This window comes from Eschscholzia californica, unplaced genomic scaffold, assembly GCF_041429995.1.
Source record: "Eschscholzia californica isolate CP2 unplaced genomic scaffold, dmEscCali1.0.p SCAF_6, whole genome shotgun sequence".
Classification (NCBI taxonomy): Eukaryota; Viridiplantae; Streptophyta; class Magnoliopsida; order Ranunculales; family Papaveraceae; genus Eschscholzia; species Eschscholzia californica.
Genome location: NW_028238483.1, coordinates 14,318,024 through 14,333,140, shown reverse-complemented (window position 1 = coordinate 14,333,140; position 15,117 = coordinate 14,318,024).

Below are 15,117 nucleotides of genomic sequence, written 5' to 3'. Positions count from 1 at the left end.
ATTATGTTAGATTTTGAGTTATACATGAGAAAAGGGATTTGTTAATTAATGCATGTTTTAAGTAGTCCATTTATGTGGTGAAATCGAAAACCCTAGATTCTTCTTCTCATCTTGATTTCATTCTTATTAGTCTATTAGTATTGCTTTCTTTTTTTCATAGTAGTTTCCAAATCAAATCAAAAGTTTGAAAGGGGGTTTAATTCGAGGTTTAGATAAAATAGCTTGTCCTTTGGAACGAAACTCGACTTATTAGAAATACTATAACTTGACCCCGTATACTTGCGGGAATAGACCTATTTTAGGCCTATCAGTTATATGAGTTCGGTTGATGACGGGTCCCTTTAGATCAAGGTCATCATCATCAACAGGGTACGTCCAACCATTAGAAAAATGTGCCATGATGGTCAGGCACGATCACAAGATGAGAATTGACACTTATGTAACTAAACTTGACTGCTTTCTTTTGGTCATTTTTTTTTTAACATGAAAACCGAGGAAGCACTACTAAGATCTTATAAAAAGTACCCACTAACAGGGGATTCGTGGGTGATTAGAAAAATTACCTCCCGTTCAAGATGGGTGACAACCTTTGTAGACGACTCGGGCCACTCTCCCCGCGAGTGTTCGAACCCGAGGCTTCGTTTTGGTTTTTTCGGTTACAATTTATAAAAGCCCTCCAATTTAGGGTCAAAACAAAAGAAAGTACTAAAAAGTCTAAGTCTCTCTCTCACCAAAATAAATACAAAAAAAAAATAAAATTAAATAAAATTAAAACAGTAAATTTCTTCTTTTGAGGTCCTCCTCCTTGTTGCGCCTCCTCTTCAGCTCCTTAGTGTTCTGCACACCAAAAACAGAGAAGCAAGTCAAAGTATCCAAAATTCAAAACTTACCAAACATAAAAACTTTCCAAAAATTAGAATAAATTTAAAACATAGTCCCCGGCAGCGGCGCCAAAAACTTGGTGGGCCTAGAAAGGTTACCCTAAATAGGTCTACACCCGCAAGTGCACGGGTGTCAAGTTGTAATATTTCCGGAAAGACCGGTTCGTTCCTCAGAGACTAGTTGAACTTATTCTAAAACTGAGAAGTAATAAGATTTTTCAAATGTTTTGATTTTGGTTTTAAAATGAATGAAATATTAAAATAAAATAACGGAAATGAAAATAAATACAAATGATACAAGGAACTCAAATGGGGAGAATTGAAATGGGAGAGAGACTAAGGTTTCTGAATTCACCACATAAAATCATTTTTAATAATAAATATTAAGTCAAATTAAATCACTTTCTTTTTATAACTCAGAATTTCGGATAATGAACTATCCTAATTCCGGGAGATGTTTTCGTTAAAACTCGATTAAGATTTTGAATATGGTTTCATCATTGACCCTAGATTAGAGGATTAGATAATCGTAATACGAGATTAAAGTACATATAAAGAATAAAAGAGAAATCGGGAGAAAACTAAACTTTCCCTGGAAATGATTTCCTGTCTGCAGCCAAACGCACCCTAAGGAGCAGTTTTCCTTCTGTTTTTACTGTTTTCCAGACAAACAGACCCTTAACGAAAACGATTTCTCATCTTCTCGGAAATATTTTCTTTGTGGGAAAATTATTTTCCATTCAATTTTCTCATCTTCCCCAACTATTTTCTCTCTCTACTGTTTTAAACTTCTTCGAACTCTTTTTGTTTTTCAATACAAATCAATTAAAACCAAGAAATTTAAGATTGTATTAAACAAAGAATTAAGATACATTCCTCTCTCTCTATACAAATTACTCTCTGTTTCTCTCTTAATCTCTCTCACTCACCACTTTATTTCTCACTTTCTCTCACTAGCAGTTACTGTTCTTCTCCTTCTCTCTTTAAAATTAATTCATTCAAGCCTAGAGAAGGAGAAGAATCGAAAGAAACTCTCTTCCTGTCCCCAAAACCGAGCTCCCCAAAGAGAAGATCCCCTCCCTTCTCTCTGTTCTTCAATATATATAAGAGAATCAAAACTCCATCTCTTTCTTTCTGTTTCTATTCCCTCTGTTTAAACAAAATATATCTCTTATAGCCGAGAAGGTCAGAAAATATCTTCATGAAGAATAATCTCCCATTTAATCAAATCCAACTAACTCTTCTCAAATCTTCCTGGATTTCCATTGATTCTATTCTATCCTTAGCTTCAGCCGAATCCCTTTCTCAATCCTCAATTGAACCTTCAATCTCAATCTCTTTGTTTAAATTTCGAGAGAGAGAGAGAGAGATATCATCGACTAATAGGAAAGAAAAGGATTTCCTTCCTTCTCTGTTTTATTCAAATGTAAACTTTCTCTCTCTCTCTCTAAATAAGTTTGGAAGATAGTTTTGAGAGAAAGAGAGAAATGCGCGTTAGGGATGGTACCTTCCTGATTGGGTGAGGATCATCAGTACATGGCGTCCAGCTGTTTGTCTTTATCCAGTTAAGGTGCTAGGGTGTTACGCGGATTACCGAGAGAAGCATAGACAGCCGTCTGATCTTCACGGGAATTGCATTGTTCGTCGGATATGCAAGGGACTACTGAAGCTTGGATGCGCCGAGTACCGGATCTTGTTTCAAAGAAAACCCTAAGCGCCGTACTGCTAGCCCCGAAATCATCCCTCGCGCACACTCTACCGTCCATCTATCGCCATGTGGCATTCGAGAGATCCCTGTTGACCTTTGGTCAACTGATTTTGTCACAAATTTTGACTTGGTCTTTCTTTCTTATCCGGACTCCGATTCGACCTCCGTTTTCACCCACAGACTCGTCATGAACTATACTTTCACCCGATCATCAATATTGGCCAAATTACCAGAATTCCCAAATGACCAAACTACCCTTTTGTGTGACTTCCTCCCGTGTTTATCTAACTTTCGAGCACAATTCCATAGAAGACACCTGAACAAGAGAAACTTACAAATCATCAGAGTAACCGCTCGAAATAGACTAACTAACCCGAGTTAAAAGATTAAGATGGGACATTTTCATGTCTCATCAGTCGTCACTAATCAAATCCAGATAAGCTGATCTGGATCGCATAAAGTTCTTGAGAAGAATTTTACTCGGCAGTAAAATAAAACGGTTGAAAAGTCATATGTTGCAGACTTCCAGAATAAGATGACAATCTTGACATGGAAGAACAGTAAGCTGGAAAGGTTTCAGGCGAAGACTATTGCAAACTTTACAAACAAAAAAAAATAGTTAAAGCTTAAGAAGCTTTAATTTAGTATTGGAATACTAAAAATAATCATCGGGATGATAACCAGCACAATCCACATAGATTTGATCTACTAACTAAACTGTCACCTAAGACTATATATGAAAGAGATTCCAGGGTCATAAGCATTAAGCTTTCCTGAAAAGCTTTGACTGGTAAACTTGAGGGTGTAAGGAGTTACACGGGAAGGCTCAAGATTTACAAACTCTTATAATCAGAAATAAGTTAATTATTTCGTCATTAAATCGTGGTTTAGTATTTAACTGACTGTCCAAAAATAGTGAAGCATTCCAAGTAGGATTATCAGAAGTGATCTGGTAAATGAAACCCTGCTAACTGAATTTGGAATAGATTCATTATTAATTCCCTAGTCCAGGTCATTGCATGGACAACAATGACTTAAGAAGACTAGCATGCGAGATTGACTGTTACCGCAGTTTCATGGACTATGCGAATTGGGAATTCGAGTCAATTACATGGGTGTATGATTGGGAATATACACTGGATAACCCAACATAAGAGTTCTTCATGAGTAATGAAATACGTCATGAACTCTCATAGGCAAGATTGGAGAGATTCCTTAAACATGAGTGCTCCACTCATCTTATCTAAGGACTGTCAAACTTTGGTACCGCCAAACACAGCTCCGTGAAAGGAGGTTATAAAAGCGGAGTTACCGGGAATGACACGATAGACATGAAGTTAAGTGGGAGCATAAGACTGAATTATTTCCTCCTAACAAGGTTAGGATTAGTATCTTTGGGCCACTTGAGGAGAAGCAACTGAAAATGTGCGGTCGTATTCTAATGGATTAATAGTTAATCATTAGCTTTGCAGTTGTTCTCCAGATCAAGAAAGTCTGAAAAGATATGACGTATCAGATGAGATGTGAAGTGACATGGGAATCGAGCATTGCACTTGTTCTAAGTACAAGTGGGAGACTGAAGGATATAGTCCTTCGATCTGAAGGAGATGTCCTTCGACCAAGGTGGCAACGCGTACAATTTGTCAGTTAGGTTGATGATGACTTTATCCGGAAGATCATCTAGTCCGGTCCAATTAGGGATCGTAATGCTTAGCTAGAAGCCGCTTACGATCGTGGGATCACTTCGGTAATTTGCGGCTAACATAGACTGGATCCTACAACGAGTTACACCAAAGAGTAGTAGCTTGATCGGAGAGAGTTGACTCATGGAATCTTGCCTATACATGGATATGATCCAATCTGATAATGCTAAAAAGATAGAAAGAATCGGGATCGAAAGAGGAACCCGAAAAGGTGAAAACCCACTTATGGGGTGTCCTGATCAAGCCCATTAGGGAGTTGATCAGAACCGGCCATAAGATAAGGGTGCGCCGGCGAGGCCGAGTCCATTAGTGGGCTTAAATGGCCGGCCACACCACTTATAAGAGGAAAACCCTAATTTCTCTTAAAAGGGTTGTTAGGGAATTCGGGTGTTTATCTTTTCTGGGACTCTTATACAAATCTTATGGGAATAGGATTCCTATTTGGTTTTCTCTTTATAAGGGTCATTAGAGTTCACAAAAGGTGCTGGATTTTTCTCAGGAAAAAACTTCATTTCTCTCACAATATACAGCTTATAGAGAGAGAGGGTTTTAGAGAAAAAGCTCCCAATCTATCTAATGGAGTCAAAAGAATAATAGTTCTTCTTCTCAACCTTCAATAGAGTTCTAGCGGACAACAAAGAAGGGAGATCAAGTTATTTACTCGAGTGTCTCAAGTAGAGGAGCTACATATGAAGCTCTCATCTTCTTCGGAATAAAGTTAATGGAATCTAGTTCGTGTGAAAGCAAATCCAGGTATTTTACTTTCAGTTTCTAGTTCATTATTAGTTCATGCATATGATCCATGTTAATTAGTGTTAATCATATGATGATTGAGATTCCGCTTACAACACTAGTTAGATAATTGTTAGTATTAGATACGTACAATGGTTATTAGATAGCCCCAAAAGCCTACAGGAAGGACTCCTTCGTCTGAAAAATCAGACGAGGGTTGCGGCGAAGGGGACTCCCCTTCGCCTGAATTTTGAGAAAAAAAAGAAAGATGGAAAAGAGAGGGGAAAGAGATAGAAGATAAAAGAGAGGGATGAAGAGTGAGAGAGGAACATGGATGACCGGAGTTGTTTTCGCCAGAAATAATGGTCGCCGGAGTTGATGTTGTGAGAAGGAAGATGGTGGAAGAAGAAAATCAAAGGCAACATAAGAAGTGGATAGTGTTTGGAGGAAACAAAAAAATTTTGTTTCCACCCAAAACTTATTGCCCCGGAAACATTGCTTATTTCCCCAAAACACTAGCCTTATTTTAAGATCCAAACCGTCCTCTTTCTCTGTCTCTCTAAAATCAAAACCCTCTGATCCCATACCACTTTTTCTCACTCACATCAATACCCAACTTTGGAAAACAGAGGGATTTCCTCTCCAAATCAATGGCTTCTTCTTCCTCTTTGCCAAAGCTTCCTCTAATGCGTTTTTCTCTCATCATCTACACCATCAACTTAAGTATTGAAGCTGCTCATGTCTCTGAATCAAGCTTGGGTAGTCTCATAACTACAGCTACCTTTGAATGGCCAACATCAATTTCAGATCTATATGATCAAGAAGGATTTGGTGATGAAAAAAAAATCTAGTGGTGGTGGGTTGGACCGAAGATCTCTGTTGCGCAGTTCATAGAAATCATATAATAACAACAAATCATTTCAGTTATTCAATTTTTTTGGAGAATGCATTATTAAATTTCTTCTTTCTCTCTCACTCTAATTTTTATTTTTTTTAACCCGAGTCCGATGGAGCCCGCTCGGGCAGGCTACAGACCCTGAATTGGTTGAATCTGTCCGGCCCGATCCGCCGGCAACTAGTAGCGGGCTAAGTAATGTAGTGCCCGATCCGTCCGAATCCGGCTCTATTATGCCCGAGCCCGACCGAACCCGCCCGATTACCACTCCTAGTCAGGACGTAAGTGAATGTAATTACGTCAGAACTTGTAGGTCAAATTGCTTTGGAAAATATACCACATAGAAATCGATGATCAGACACAAATTAAAAAGGTTCTTATTGAATGATCATGTTATTTTATCCTCATAATCGCTATAAAATTTTGAGTTTTTATGGTTGTCTCTTACTATGTAATGCATACAACAAAAAGACAATTTTTTCTTTTCTTCGATCACTTATATAATTCTCCCATCATTTTACCGCCAAATTACCCCATTGGCAATCTACAACTTATCCAAATTCTATTTTAGATTCTTTTGCAAAAGCTTTGAGGTAAAACACATGATCTAATCTTACCCAACTTACACACTATTCATAATTTGGAAAAAAATTCTTGATATATAGTTGTCCAGTCAATTATAAATTTATATATTAGCATTTTTTTATTTTGAAGTGATCCTAAAATCATCTTTCAAAGTTTTAATCTCTAATTAGTTTTGTTGTTGTTGTTGAAAGGTTTCATCCCTAATTAAACACTTAACTCAGTCATCATCGGGTTTCAGAAAAAAAACTCAGTCATCATCGTCTGCTAATCAATCTAGCAGGACCATTTTCAAATGGGCGCGTAATTCTGAGGCCCAAAACATGGGGGATAATAGGAAAGGAAGCCCAATTCTAAATATTAATGCAAAAAAAACACTTTGTGAAAGTACTTGATTAACCCTTCTTACACAAAGTTGTTACAGATATGTCCATCCCAATTTTACACCCACTCATTAAGTAGAGTCAGACCGGTTTATATTTCCTAAAATTTCGTTCTCTTCCTTACCAATACCAATCCTAACCAACTTCTCATTCTCACTCTACATTTACCATCTTCTCTCTCTCTAAAATTTCAAAAAGCTTAATATGTTCCTTCTCTTTTAGTTTTTTTCTTCTCAGAATCCAAAGAAATTTTGTGCATTTGTTAGCAACAGTTAGGGTTTCGTCAATCACTCACTTTACTCTTTCTATTTCTTCAATCTTCTCTCTCTACATTTATCCACCAAAAACTTACATCCACCACTTCAATCTTTATATATTCTATTTCAGATCTGTTAACATCAGTTTGTAGATCTATTGTATTTGTTAGGGTTTCAGTTACAAAACTAAAACTTTTTTTTTAATATCAAAACGAAAACTTAATCGACATCTTGAAAGACCTGTCTGCTTCTTACATCAACCATTTAGAAACGATCAAAAGGTGTTGTAGTTTTAGAAGAAACTCTTAAGAAGGTATAAAAGGGTTATTAGTGTTTAAATTTTAGATCTATATATATGAAGCTCCATTAATGAAGTTGTTTTTTGTGTTTATTTATCTTATTTTTTTCTCATTAATTCCTCATTTGGGATTGACATATCTGGTTTATTTAAAACATATTTCTGTAAACATTTTGATATTTCCTTCTTGTTTCCCTTTCCTCTGTTTATGTTTTTTTACGTTGTCATCCAAACCTGGAAAAGAAACCAATGTTCTGGAAGGATAATCTTACGCGTTTGCAACATGAACTATTATTTTCGAACACAAGTAGTTATGTTTTGAACACCGTCTCCCTTTGGTTGTTTTATGTTTGGATCTTATCTTCATAGATAAGAAACACAAAGTACTATGGTTCTAGCATATATTTCTTTGCTTGCAGCATTATGTGTTTGGTTATTACATAATTGTATATTCCTAGAACAAACACAAAATATTATGATTTAGTTTTTTTTTATAATTTCTGGGCATACTTCTCTTTGTTTATGGACATACTTAGCAGAGCACACAAGTCATTGTTTAGAATGAAAACTTTAATTTTTGTATCATTCAGATTATTGGGACGAACAGTCAGACGTATGTTAAGTGTATTTTCTTAATGGTTGTGAACATTTATTGTAGCTGTTAAGTTTTTAATGATTGGGTTTCTTAACTTGTATGAATGTTTTCGACAATGATGATTTTTTTTTGCACTTCCTTGGTTGATGTTTGCAATTCCTAACTTCCTATCAACATTTCCTTTAACATTTATGCTTGTGGTCAAGTTTTTCTACTATATGTTTCCTGAAAACTTCTGAAGCTGATAAAAATGTTATAAATGCCTTATGCAAGGAACCATGTGTTACTTTAAAGGGGAAAGAAAAGACAAAAATAGTAGGAAATAGAGGTGGTTGAAAGAGAGAGGAAATACATCCTTGGGATAAAACAATTATCCAGATTAAATGTACCTTGAAGTCAGACTGGAAGAAACTAACACAAAGAAAACGGGCAGAATTGACTTCATGGATGATAATCAAATTCAGCTGAGATTGGAAAATTAAATGAAGTAATTGTTTTGTGTCAACAAAACTCAAAATGTTTGAGTGAGATTTCTGTTGTAACTGCAATTATTATAGAGGTTGGATTTTATTGTAAGGAAATTTGCAAATGCTTTTGCCGGAAACTTCTTTTGTTTATTGCAAAACCAAAAAAAACAAGAGCAAATTTGATTTTAAACTGAGATATGTCAGAAGTATTTTGATGTGTTGTAATTGTCAATATGATTTGTTGATGTAATTTTTGGATGAAATTTGTGTATAAATACACTGATGTTATCTCGCGGCATGTAACATAATTCTCCGATAACAATGTTTTTGTTTTCTTTTCTTTTTTTACAAAAAAGCGGATGTTATCTTCGAACAAAAGTGGAAATATCCATAAAATGACGAAATAACTAAAACATTTTCGAGTTTGCTCGTTGCATCAACATCGTTTCTAAAACAAATTTAAAATGCTTAAAACACCAATCAATTTTTGTAAGGCACGCAATCTAGATTTGGTGGTAACATCTATAAATATAAATAAAACATTGATAATTATTTGGGTGCATATTTTGCATTGGTGTAAGTAAATTTAATTTGGTTGTGAACATTTTAAGAAATATCACAGTCTTGTTTTGCAAGGTGAGTTGTTTGGTGGAAAACATTTATTATTATTTGTTTACAAATATATTTGTGATTGCTTTATATAAGTTGGTTTTTAGTTGTTGTTAACATATTTCAAGATGTTGTGAACATTATGAAAAATGTTTTAGTATTTCATGGTGGTTCTTAATGTTGTAAAATATTCACCACATTTATTCGGTTGCATATTTTGGGTCTGGTTTGCAACACTGATTATTATTTGTATGCATATTTGTGATTGCTCTAAGTTAGTTTTTATTTGTTGTGAACATTTAGTTAAAAATACTTATAGTATGCTCAATGTAATAAGAGCTTGGATTCTGATTCAAGCAAATATGAAATTATTTTAAGAAAAGGTTTTTCTGTTACTTACCAACTTGAAAAACACCAGAGCAATTTATATGTTGCTTAGAGCAATATGTTATTTGTCGGAATTAATTCGATATATGTTGTATATTATCAATATTTATTCTGAAAACAACTTATGGATGAAATTGAATATATGAATATAAAAATGATGTTTTTCTCATAGCTTTTCATTTAATGTTTTGTACAACTTCTGTAATTTAGAAACCATATATGAATTGAGTAACCAATAGAATTTAAAATATTAATAAGAAAAGCTCTGTGCCAATTACAAAAAGTAACATGTCTCCAAATAAAATATAATTGTCGAGATTAAACCAAACCTTATATCGGCTCAATATCTTCGAAGAGCATATCAGAAGGCTTTCACTCCACCAGAAAATATTTTTCAAGTGGGAGTGAACACGGGACCCCAAGACCCCCATACTAGTTTTTTTTTTGTTGAAATAGACCCCCATACTAGTTGGTGCTCCCTATTTTGTTGAGTCAATAGTTATTATATCTGCCTCCATCTGCATTCATTCTAAAATTAGAAAAAAAAATATTAACTTCGATCACAATTCATTATATGCACAGAGAAGTAAGAATTTGGTGAAGATATTTGAGTGTGCATTCAAATATGTTATTTGTATGCAATGAAGTGTATAGTATTACCATAAACAAGTACAAATAGGTCATACCAGTAGTGATTTATTAGTGAATAAAGAAGGTTTGTTTGAAGCATTAGACGTTATGTAAACATTAATAAAAAGAACAGTATGTTGGTTAAAGTTACGTCGAACAATTTTGTTTATGCTTACAACATAAATAATAGTAGTCACGAAGGTGTGATTTGTGCAGCAAACACGAGCAGTTATGCTTACAAATGTTTATCTTTGCCCGGGTTTACGATCAATCCGTACAAAATCCGAAATGTCAATAAGAATGACGAAGTACATAAACCATTTTCGAGTTTGCTCATTACATCAACATCGTTTCTACAACAAATATAAAATGCTTAAAACATCAATCAATTTATTAATGAGGCAAACTCTGAGTTTTGAGGGTAACATCTATAGAATTAAACAAAACATTTTTCAGTTTGCTCTTTGTATTAACATCGTGCTAACCACATATTCTAAAATGCTTAAAACACCTGACAATCTGTCTGTTAAACATCAACATCTGCTAAAACGTAATTTCTAGAGAGAGAAATCGAAAAATAGATCTAAATTTGTACTTTTTGGTTTCTTAAAACAAAAAAAAACTGTGTAATGGTTTTTCACCTTGTTAAAGAAATTATAGAATGTAGAAGTAAAACAAAAAAATCTTATAAGAAGATTGAACATCATTAGATACAAAAACGTCAAGAAATACCTCATTAATGAAGATTAAAATCTCTAGATCTGAAATTTAAATTCTTTTTTCTAAAACACCGTGAGAAAAACTTAGGATTGTATGATGATGAAGATTAAAGAAAAATAAGATAAAGATTAAGAAAGATGAAGATGAGGATTAAAGAAGATGGAGATTAGAGATGAATACATTTGGGAAGATGAATCACTAAAGAAGATGAAGCATTAAAGAAGATGAAGCAGAAATCATACCTGTACTTCAACGGTCGGACTTTGTTCCTGATGAAACCAATTTCATGTCCGGTCACTCAATTTCGGGTAAGGTAGAGAGAGAAAAGAGGGAAGAAATATTTGACCTGGAAGAGTTAAGAGGTAAAAGAAATATGAGGGAAATGAGAATATATATAAATATCATGGCAGAAGGGGTATTATTAGAAAATATGACTTCCTAGAGATGGGAAAATGTGCGTTGGGATCCGAATTTGGGTTTGATCTTCATTTATTTTTTAAAAATGGTTGTTTTATAAAATATTAATATATGATGGGCCTAAGTTTGTATTTGAACCCATTTTATGAGTTTTTCAATAAAAAAAATCAGTTTAGTATAGGACCAAACTGGATTACTCTATATAATTTAATAATAATTATTACAATTTTACATATCGAAAATGTGAGTTTGTCATCTTTCAGATTTTCTTTCACCAAATTATTTCATGATTCTTTATTTTTCAACATTATATTCTTCGTATTCGAATTTTATCGTGCCAGAGGCACGGGCTATAACCAGTATATATATATAGTAAATATGTTACATATGTTTTAAAATGTAACAATCATTTTCTTGACTTCTTGACTTCTTTAAGAACATAAAATGTGACAATCATTTTTTCAAGACATGAAGGGCGCGCATTCTTTTGAAATAAAATTTACGCATATTACATCTTATATAATTCGAATTTGTATTAGACTAATTATTTTTATTGAGACTAGTCAATGCAACTCACAAGTTATTGGAGTCGAGTTACTTGAGAGTGTAGGTATAAGATACCGAAATCACTTGTTAGAACGTCATATCGAGATTTTAGAACAATTTAAAACCGCTTTTTATAATTAAAAGTGTCCCACCAAAAAAAAAATTTGGGTCCGCCTCTGTGTATAACTATTACGCAGTTCGATTTGGTTCCTAGGTAAAAAAAAAGGTTATTTCCTAAATAGCCCCAACTTTATGACCGATTTCCTGCCTAGCCCCCTACTTTATAAAAATACCAGATGACCCCCTTTTTCAGTTACCGTTATAACTCCGTTAACTAGTCATCACTTCTATCTCCTCCATCTCATCACCTCTCTATGCCACCTCATCTTCTCGCCACCTCATTATCTTCACCTGTGAAGGTCGTCGGTCGACCAATTTTCCGACCTGCAACCTTCAAAAATTAAAAATATATATATTCTCTTTCCTTTCTCTCTCTAAATAAACTAGGGTATATCCCGTGCCCTAGGGCACAGACACTTGTATCAATCAAATGTTACGAAATTTGTTGTTATATTTTATTGAGAGAGATATTTTTATTAGTTATTTTTTTTTTTTTCTTTTCTCTTAAATTAGTTATTACTTTATTGAGAAAGAGAAATTTTAATTTCTTTGTTTAACCATTGAAATTTATTTTGTTTCTTTTTTCTTAAATTAGTTATTTTATTTCTAAGAAGGAAAAGATAATTGTTTTTTAAATAGGTAACTTTATTTTTACGAAGGACTATATTTTAAATTTTGAGAAGGGCTCCTAGACAATATCCTTTGTTGAAAAAGGATGTTTGTCCCAGTCATCGTTTTCCCTTCTGTTTTATATAATAGATAATTTTTTTTTATTTTTTTTTCTCCTCTTTCTCTCTAAATACTCCGGCGAAGGGGTTCCCCTCCGCCGGAGCTAGGTCTATTCGGGAACAGACCTTGCAAGCTCTGTTCCGGAACAGATCTTGGTCTGTTCGTTTAACAAACCTAGCAAGGTATGTTCAACGAACAAATATGTGTTTAGGATTTCTGAACAATGGTGACTGATAACACTCATACACCTTTGATTCTCCTTCAATACCCACCCCTAATTAATTTATTTTCTCCTTTTAATAATCAACTATTTAAATGTGACAAGAGATCAAACTTCAACAATATGATATCAACTCATGAGAGATAAAACTGATGACCCTGGATGTAATTTCTATTTTATTACCAACATTTTATTTGATATATCACCATCGAGGAATTAGTATTAATATGATGAGGAACAATTTGGTCCGTGTTTCTGAATCAAACAATCGTGACGGATAATGTAATTATTTAGGTGAGGAACTATATACGGGTTTAGGGTTTCTGAACAATCTTGACTGATAAGCTCATTTATAAAGTTTAATTCGAATCCCACCACTGAAATGAAAGGCCTACGTGAGGATAATGTAATTATTTTGTTGAGGGAAGCTGCCTTTTTTATATCAAAAACATTAATCCAAGCTATGTATTGGTGGGTGTGAACTTTGAAACCGGAAAGACCTGTCATTGATTGCAATGGAACTTTGAAACAGAAAAGGTTCCCGAACAGACCTAGCTCTGGTGAAGGGAAACCGCTTCGCCAGAGTATTTAGAGAGAGAAAGTAAAATAAAAAATTGATTTTTTTAGAGAGGGGAAAAAATTTAGAGAGGGAAACTTTTTTTCTTTTTATGTTTGAAGATCGTCGGTCGGAAAATTAGTTGGCCGGGACCTTCACCGGTGAAGAGATGAGATGGAGGAGAGAGGTGATGACTAGTTAACGGTGTTATAACGGTAACTGAAAAAGAGAGCCATCTCGGTATTTTTGATAAAATAGGGGGCTAGGCAGGAAACTGGCCATAAAGTTGGGGACTATTTGAGAAAAGCCTAAAAAAATCAACTTTTTCAAGAACTACTTTGGAATCAAAATGAAATTATTTCTACAAAAACAAAAAAGACACATCATCTCTTTATTTCTCCTTCACTTCACCTTATCTCTCTTCCATCTCATCTTATCCTCTCTCCCTCACTTTTGAGGGAAAAGTCGTCGGTCATCAACTTAACCTAAAAAATCGTTTTCTTCTTCTTTCTCTCTCCGGTGGAGGTGTTCTCCTTCGTCGGAGGTCTGTTGAACCAGATCTGAATCAAACTTTCAAATGTTTGTTATATGAAGTCTTCAACAAACCTTCAGGGGTCTGGTTCACGTCTCGGTGGACCAAACCTCCGACGAAAGGGTTCCCTCTCCCAAGGGAGTTTAGAGAGAAAGGAAAGAGAGAACAGAGAAGAGGAGGATACAGAGGAAAATGGAATATTCTTTTTTTTTAGAGTTAGGTCTGCGGGAGAAATTTTTGTCAGCCTGCGACTTTCCGACCGAGGTGAGGTGGAGAGAAGGATGATAGATGAGGTGAACTGGAGGAGAAACATAGAGGTGACGTGACTTTTATGCTTTTGGAAATAATTCCATTTTTTTCTTCCGAGGTAGTTCCGCAAAAAATTAAAAAAAAAATAGTTCTTTGCAGTCAAATCGAACTGTCAGACATTTATACGGCCAAAATAGTGAGTTAGTCACAAACTGGGAGCGAAAACAGCATTAATCCTATATATTTTCTGCAATTGTGATTGACTTTCTTAAATCATCTAAACTTTCTTCAACAAAAAAAAAATCTAAACTTTCTTCATATTTTCTGATCTGCCACCCCAATATTTTTTATTATGACGTACCCAACTTTAGAAAGAAGAGAAAATGAAGATACTATTTGAATACTTTTGAGATGCTAAAATACTTATTGTGTTAACCATGAATGGAACTTCTAATAGTCCTAGAAGGTAGACCCATTACAAATGTGATACAAAGGAGATTGACCAAAAACACCAATAGTCTCAAGTCTCAGCCCAAGTAACTCAAAAAATGAATATATGCATTAGGAGTGATTAAAGTAAATAAGTTTTTACAGAGTCTGGGTGGTGTAGTTGGTTAGAGCATGTCCAATGTGGTGGGGGATGGGGCTCCCAATTCAAATTTGGAAGCCCCAGCCCCTTCGATCCAACCCGGGAGCCCCGGGACTGGGCTCCCGGGCTCCCCAGCTCCAATCTCCCTACTGTTGGGAGTCCCCAACGGCTAGTTGGGATCCACCCCAATACTTCTCCAGTCACATCTTTCTCTCGCTCTCCCTCTTTCTCTCAATTTCTTGCAAACTTTCTCGCTCTCTATCAATTTCTATTCCTACATTCATTTTTATTTTTTCAATGGATAGCCCAAAT